This window comes from Ceratosolen solmsi, unplaced genomic scaffold, assembly GCF_000503995.2.
Source record: "Ceratosolen solmsi marchali unplaced genomic scaffold, CerSol_1.0 scaffold1, whole genome shotgun sequence".
Classification (NCBI taxonomy): Eukaryota; Metazoa; Arthropoda; class Insecta; order Hymenoptera; family Agaonidae; genus Ceratosolen; species Ceratosolen solmsi.
In genome coordinates, this window is record NW_011948415.1 from 10,989,011 (window position 1) to 10,995,731 (window position 6,721).

Genomic DNA, 6,721 nt, shown 5'->3' on the forward strand with positions numbered 1-6,721 from the left:
ATCATCCAATGCAATTAACAGGGAAATGAAATTAGCCGACTGGTACGCCTCCATCCTTTACCATTGCCTTCCTTTATCAGCATCCTGTCAAAGTACGACCCGACTAATTCTACTCTCCGGCGTTTCGTAGTTATTATCAGCGCACGTCTCCTTTCCCGGAAAAGTGATTAGAATTAGCGCTCGCCCTGGAGGATCGTACCTGCCGGAGAAAAACAATCTCGTCGACTATTATACGCTATGGATTTGATTGAGACTCGCATGCGAATGCAATGGGAATAGCGAACTCGTACATTAGTAATTTTGCCATTTATGCGCGATTTGCCAATAGAGCCAAAAGTAGCGTAAGGCTGTTTTTAGCCGTCGTTGTTGGCTCGCGTCTAGCTTACATTATTTTTCCAGCGACAATTTCCAATCGCAAATACAATTGACCGTGCGCCTAATTTTAGACGCCCAGCTATGTCAAAGCGATTTTTATCAATCGTTGCGATTTATCAATATTTGCCAGACGCATTTGCGCGAGTTAAGAGCGACGGAGATGTTCGTGTGTCATCGTTCGTATGGTTGCCCATCGCCACACTGTTCTTTCGTTTCATTCGTCTCGTTGAATAACCAACGGACATTTAAAACGCACGCGATTTTAGAATATTACGCTTTTACTTTGTGTAATCCGTGCGATATTGCACACACCGCTAAATCCGGAAAATGTTCAAGAAGCATTGGTTAAGCTCGCGCGAGGTATGCCAAAAAGAAAATTTCTTGTCGTCGACACTTGGTGCGAAACGTGCGTATAAAACATGCTAACCTGGGACGCGATTACTTCAACGTCCGTTCCGTTACTTGAAAATCGATGGCCCAACAATAGTCACGTCATTACGAAGTTACGACCTACCATTCTGGCAATACGAATTCAACTTCTCATTGCGCCGTCAGGTCGTCGCATCACAATAATCCGGAGCATCGCAGCCGCGATTCGTTTCCGAAGGAAGAGTCCGAGGCGATCGCGATAGTCGCGCAGATCTTGATCCTTTCTGCGCCAAAATTCCGTCACCGACCGCCAACGCCTCCTATCCCAATCCTCATTTTCATAACGACCAATCGCTCATCCACGCACAAAGGACTTCTTAGTCGATAGAATTTATGAGACTCGCGGGTGATCCTCGAGGCAATCGTGGCTATGATTCACCGTCACGAAAGCATTAAGGAGGCCGTAGCTCGCGCAGTCTTGGTCGCTCCGAGCTTCCGCAAGACAAAAGATTCGTCGAAGACGGAACGTTAGCGAAGGTGAATAGAATAGGAAGCGGTCACGTAAATGCCTCTCACAGTATTGCGAGAATATAGGTAGAGAGGTTGTCCGTGGCCATTATGGGCTCGCGCGGGTCGACGGGGACCGTGGACGGCCGCCTCGGGTTTGTTAGAAGACGGAGGTGGAGGACGGCCGAGGATGGATGGATGGATGAGGTATGGCGGGGAGAGAAGTTGATAGAGAGGGATGGATAAGGTGGGATAGGGGGGTTAGAGAGGTGTCTCGCGTCGGCGCACTCGGTCATTGACAATGAGTCGTGAATCACACACGTGCGATTTGTCGCGCACGTGGTTGTCGCGCGGCCGAGTCTCTCAATTTCGTCACTTGCGAAAACGCGCACCTGCGAATGGCATTAAGAGTGCGCGGCGCACCTATGCTGTGCTCTAGACGGCTCGACGTCGACTCGATTACGTCGTGCTATTTACTCGCGAGCGCCGACGCAACTCTCGACTCAACGTGACAAAGCTGGGAGGAGAAGCGAGACTGGGCTTGCCAGCGACTTTTCACCTCCCGCGCCCCGACGAAATATCGCGTTTTGCAAACGCCGACACTATCGACACTGGCCATGCATGCAGTGTACACGCAAAAGAAGGAATATGCATTTGGCGCAGAATAAACATTAGTATCGACAAGTGGTGTTGGCTAACTTAATGCTTGCCTCGATCATCGCGCGCTGTCTCTGCCAATCGTATCTGCCAATGCTCGTAGGGGGCCCAAGCGCGGTCGTGCCGCCGACCTCGTGAAATTCTCCAGAGATGAGGAGCTGCGTCGAGGTGCCGCGATGAGTAGTGAAACACTCGTGACTTTGCACTCGCAGCTTTCGTCGAGCTATAGGCTGACTTAGTGGTAGTCGGAGCAGCCGAGCGCAGGACTGGCGAAATCGCGCGAACCGATTTGCAGTGTCGGGCGACGTAAGGGCGAGCCGCCGTCGAATGTCACGGCGGCACTTTGACGGTCCCGAAATCGGCTTGGCCACCGACGCTAGATGGAGCTCCTTTACGAGCGCGAGCGCGCAATCATTTGAAGGAGGACGAGGAGGCTGAGGAGGCGGAGGATGCGGAGGAGGAGGAGGGGGAGGAGGAGGAGGACGAGGAAGAAGAAGTGGCGGAGGAGGAGTAATGGCCGGATATGCCTTAGTCGAGCTCGAAAATTTCTAGCTGAAAAACAACGTTGTAAAATAAAGCCCAACAGATACCTCGACCCGGGCGAGTGAATCGGCGGCTCTCGAAGGGGGGAGGGGACCTCGTAAAGCGTATCGTTATCTTCGGGAGAGCGGGCACGCATGAGAAAAAGCCTAAGTTTTTCTTCTCGACAAGCTGCGTGGCTGATAAGGGCGGCTGCGATAACGTTTCGTATCGCAAGCGAGATGCTTGCGGTTCGCGCGCTCCATGGATCGACTTGGGGTTCGGCTAACGACTGATCGAGTCTCCCATAAAGAGGGGGGAGGGGGGGGGGACGCACAATAAGTCGTCCATCGAGAGAGTCGGAGCATCGCCAACGAGGTTCGCTAGCAGACCTCCGCTGCCCGACCAGTCTCAACACAGCGCTTACGCAACAACCGCGAAACGTAGTAAATAGTCACATACACGCACGCGCGCGCGCACACACACAGGCACACACGCACGCACGCACGCACGCACACAACGCAGACAACGCACACGCGCACACGCACACACGCGCACACAATGTCTCTCTCTCTCTCTCTCTCTCTCTCTCTCTCGCAAACGCAAACACAAAAGTACTCACGGAGAGAGAGAGAGAGAGAGAGAGAGAGAGAGAGAGAGTGAGCGAGTGAGTTGGACGGCGAGGGGGGTGGGGTCGGGAGCGAGAAAGCGCGCGCGTGCGTGTATGTCATACCATCTGGACCATGGCGCAGGCGTTGTGTCCTGGGCTGGATTGCGCACCTGCCGGCGCGGCTCGACCTGGACCTCCCTCCGTCCCCGAGATGCCGCGGGCTCGGACTGCGCGCGATTACGCGGACGACGCGGCGCGCCTCTACGCACGGGGCCCCGGGTGGGGGGAACGCCGCCGTTTCTTTCACCGCCGGGGAACTTTCACCGCGGGAGGCGCCCCTTCCCTCGCGTCGCCTTCCTTTATCGGCACTTCCTCCAGCAGGTGACGGGAACCGCTTTCTCCCCGAGGACGATCCCGCGGTTCAAGCACCCGACGTACGACTGACCGGGCAACACGACCGTGGCGACCGTTTTAAATGCTCGATAGACCGGTGTCGCTCATCCTCGGCGCTATTAGGGAAATACTCAAGACTAATCAGCGCTTATTTAGGAAAAACGATACGCTGTCTAAGAAAAGTGCCACGACAATAATGAGCGTCGTCGCGCACATTCCTATTACAAAATGTCCACGTCCTAAGTAAACTCCTGTACCCCCGGATACTTCGTACGCTTCATCAAACGAACTCGATACTCCTCTCTCATCGACATTTTCACGACAACTTGCACCTACCGATTTCTCAAAATTTTTCATTCAAATTCTATTCTGACGGAAACGCATCTTTCAACGTTCACGGATATTACTGAATGCGCAAAACAATACTTAATCTCATTGTGCTGCACAAGCTCGGTTGTGAGAGGTGAATTGTATATATTATAAGAGGCCGACGCGTCAATCCACAGCGACATTTGTGATTAATTATTTGATCCATGATAACGCGAGAGATGCAAGGAAGCCCCTTCTGATAAAAACGTTTACTTAAAAAACGAAAAGGAAAAAAAAAACAAATCTTCTTCAACCGCATTTATAAATCTTTGAGATTATTGTATATTCGCAATATCGGTAAATCATAGAAGCGTGCTTTTTTTTTTCTTTTTTTCTTTTTTTTTTTTTTTTTACAAATAATTTAAGAGAGCTTGAATAAATAAACGCAAAGCGCAGGAACGTGTATCCAAAGACCCCCTGCCCTGTAATAAAATCATTCGGTTCACTGTGTATCTCGCTCGTGTAATTAAACTGGGTAGACAGTGTCTGGTCCTGGTGGACCGCAGCCTCCATTTACCTAATTTAATCAGACCGCCATTGGACGCGAGCAATGCGCACAAGATGCTCGAGGCGTTTTGAAGGGCGAGGCTTTTGTACGCGAAAATCGAACAGCCCTGGCTGGCTGATAATAGGGCGAGTATGGTAGCGAAGCCCGATTTCCGGTACTGGACGGCAAATCCGACGATTATCGCTCTTTGTCTTATCGACTATGTCCAATGGACGTCTTGCGTCTCGGCCATTCAGCTAATTTAATGAACTCCTTTGGAAAATGCGGTGCGATAGAAGATATGAGGCACGGTAAGTTCGCTAAAGGCTCCGATCGCGTATTTAACGGGATGCAGCCCTACTCTACGTGCTGGAGATTCTCATTATCTTAACCAGGACAACGAGCGATGTAATTCAATTTCATGGCTAAAATTCCTCCTCGTTGTGCGTACGCATCTCATTATGATTCGCGCGTCTCGCATTTTCTCCGCGCGACTTATTCATTGCCTTTTAAATAAACAACGTTTTACCTATCTACGTAATGTATACTCGGTGTCGTTGCTACAACGTTAAAGGACTTTGCGAATTACGAGCCAATAATTGGCGATTTCATTCGATCGTCAAAACATTATTCTTCCATGGCTTTTCGTCCTAATCTAATCTCTAGCCTTTCTTCTTCCATCGACATAATAGCTCGTGCGATACGCATCGATAATTAAACTCGAGGCTCCAGGTAGAAATTACACGGTCTCTAATCGGAAAGTAATTCAATGTAGAATGGCCGTCCACGTGATTAACGAGATGTTTAAAAGAAAAGTTGAAATTAGAAGTCCCGTTTGATTTCCATTAGTTGGACTTGGTATCCGCCGCCTCCGTGCCACGTAACACCTTACCATCATCTAAAAAAAAATTGGAAAAACGATGCACGCACGTGTGCAGCCTCGTCATCGCCTGCCTGTCTCCCACTCCCACCCCCCTCCTCCTCCTCCTCCTCCTCCTCCTACTTCACCGACCCGTCACTTCGACCCCTCTTTCTTTGTGTATTTCGTAGCGTTTAAAGTACATTTACGTCGATCGCGAATTCCTAAGGCCTGAGCTGGACCACAGTTCCTCGACGTCCACCAATCTCATTTGTACATTACCTTGGAATCGTAAAAGGAATCGCCGAGTAGACTCGCTTCTCCCCTCTCCCTTTTTATGGCATTTTTATTTATTTATTTATTTATTTTTTTTTTTTTTTTTTTTTTTTTTGTTGTAATTTGCCTTCGAAGCGCCGTTGTTTATTTTCCGCTTATTTGCTTTATATCGAGCTTAAATTTGGCTTAACTCCCGCTCGTGCATTACGATGCACTTTAAGCACGCGTCCTAAATTTCTCTTTAATCGCCGTAAGTCGAGAGTGCTGTGAGCCTCTTGGATTTAAAATTGCTTGTTGTTGTTGTTTATGCTTCAAGCGTTGGATAATTATTTTTGTGCTCGCGCGTCGAATACTTGTGTGCATCATTTTGTGCGATAATTTTTCATGGCGCGCCGCTATGACAAGGTCCATTGATATGTTTCTTTCTCTCGACATTGAAACAGATTACAGAGAATTATTCCCGGCTATCGTCCGCATTGATTTCAATACAAGAAACAAAAAAACAAAAAAAAACAAAAACAAAAAAAAAACAATAAAGAAAAAAAAAGGAATAATTATTAATGCAATTCCAAAACAAACAAGAAAACGATTGTTCCGCATTCAATTCTATTAATTTCATATTAACGATACTTATTTTATTGTAAATGCCACGTTATAGAGCATTTGTTCTTGCTATTACGATTGATTATAATTGTAACAACATTCAAAGTACAATAATCAACGCAATAAATGAATAAATGAAGGCTTGCTATAATCTAGAATAAATATAAAAATTATACATTTTCCCTAATATAAATTGAATACACAGTAATGGAATTTTTTGTTGTTTTTTTTTTTTTGTTTCTTGTTCTTTTCATGTAATAAAATTATTTTCAAAAACAACTACAATCTTAATGTTCCTTATTTGCGATACAAACGTCAATTAAATAGTATTTATTCTGTAATTTTTAATTCAATGAATGTTAAGATTAAATATATAAAAAGCAATTCATTTTATCCTTATCTTAGTTTTAGTCTAACTCATCACATACATATTATATACACTCACATTTATATTGCTACTATTAAAATTTTTATTTCTATTCTTATTAAATATGACTATTATCATAGAAGACAATATGAATTATAAAATTCATATTTTTTATAAAAAATAATGATATACGGTGCGATATTTTTCCTAAAAAATTCCTACGTTTTATTGAAAATGAAATAAAGCCTATGCATTTTTCATTTTAAAAATGTACATCTACGAAATACAATAAATTTTTATTATTTTATTTATAAGATAAATTTTATATTA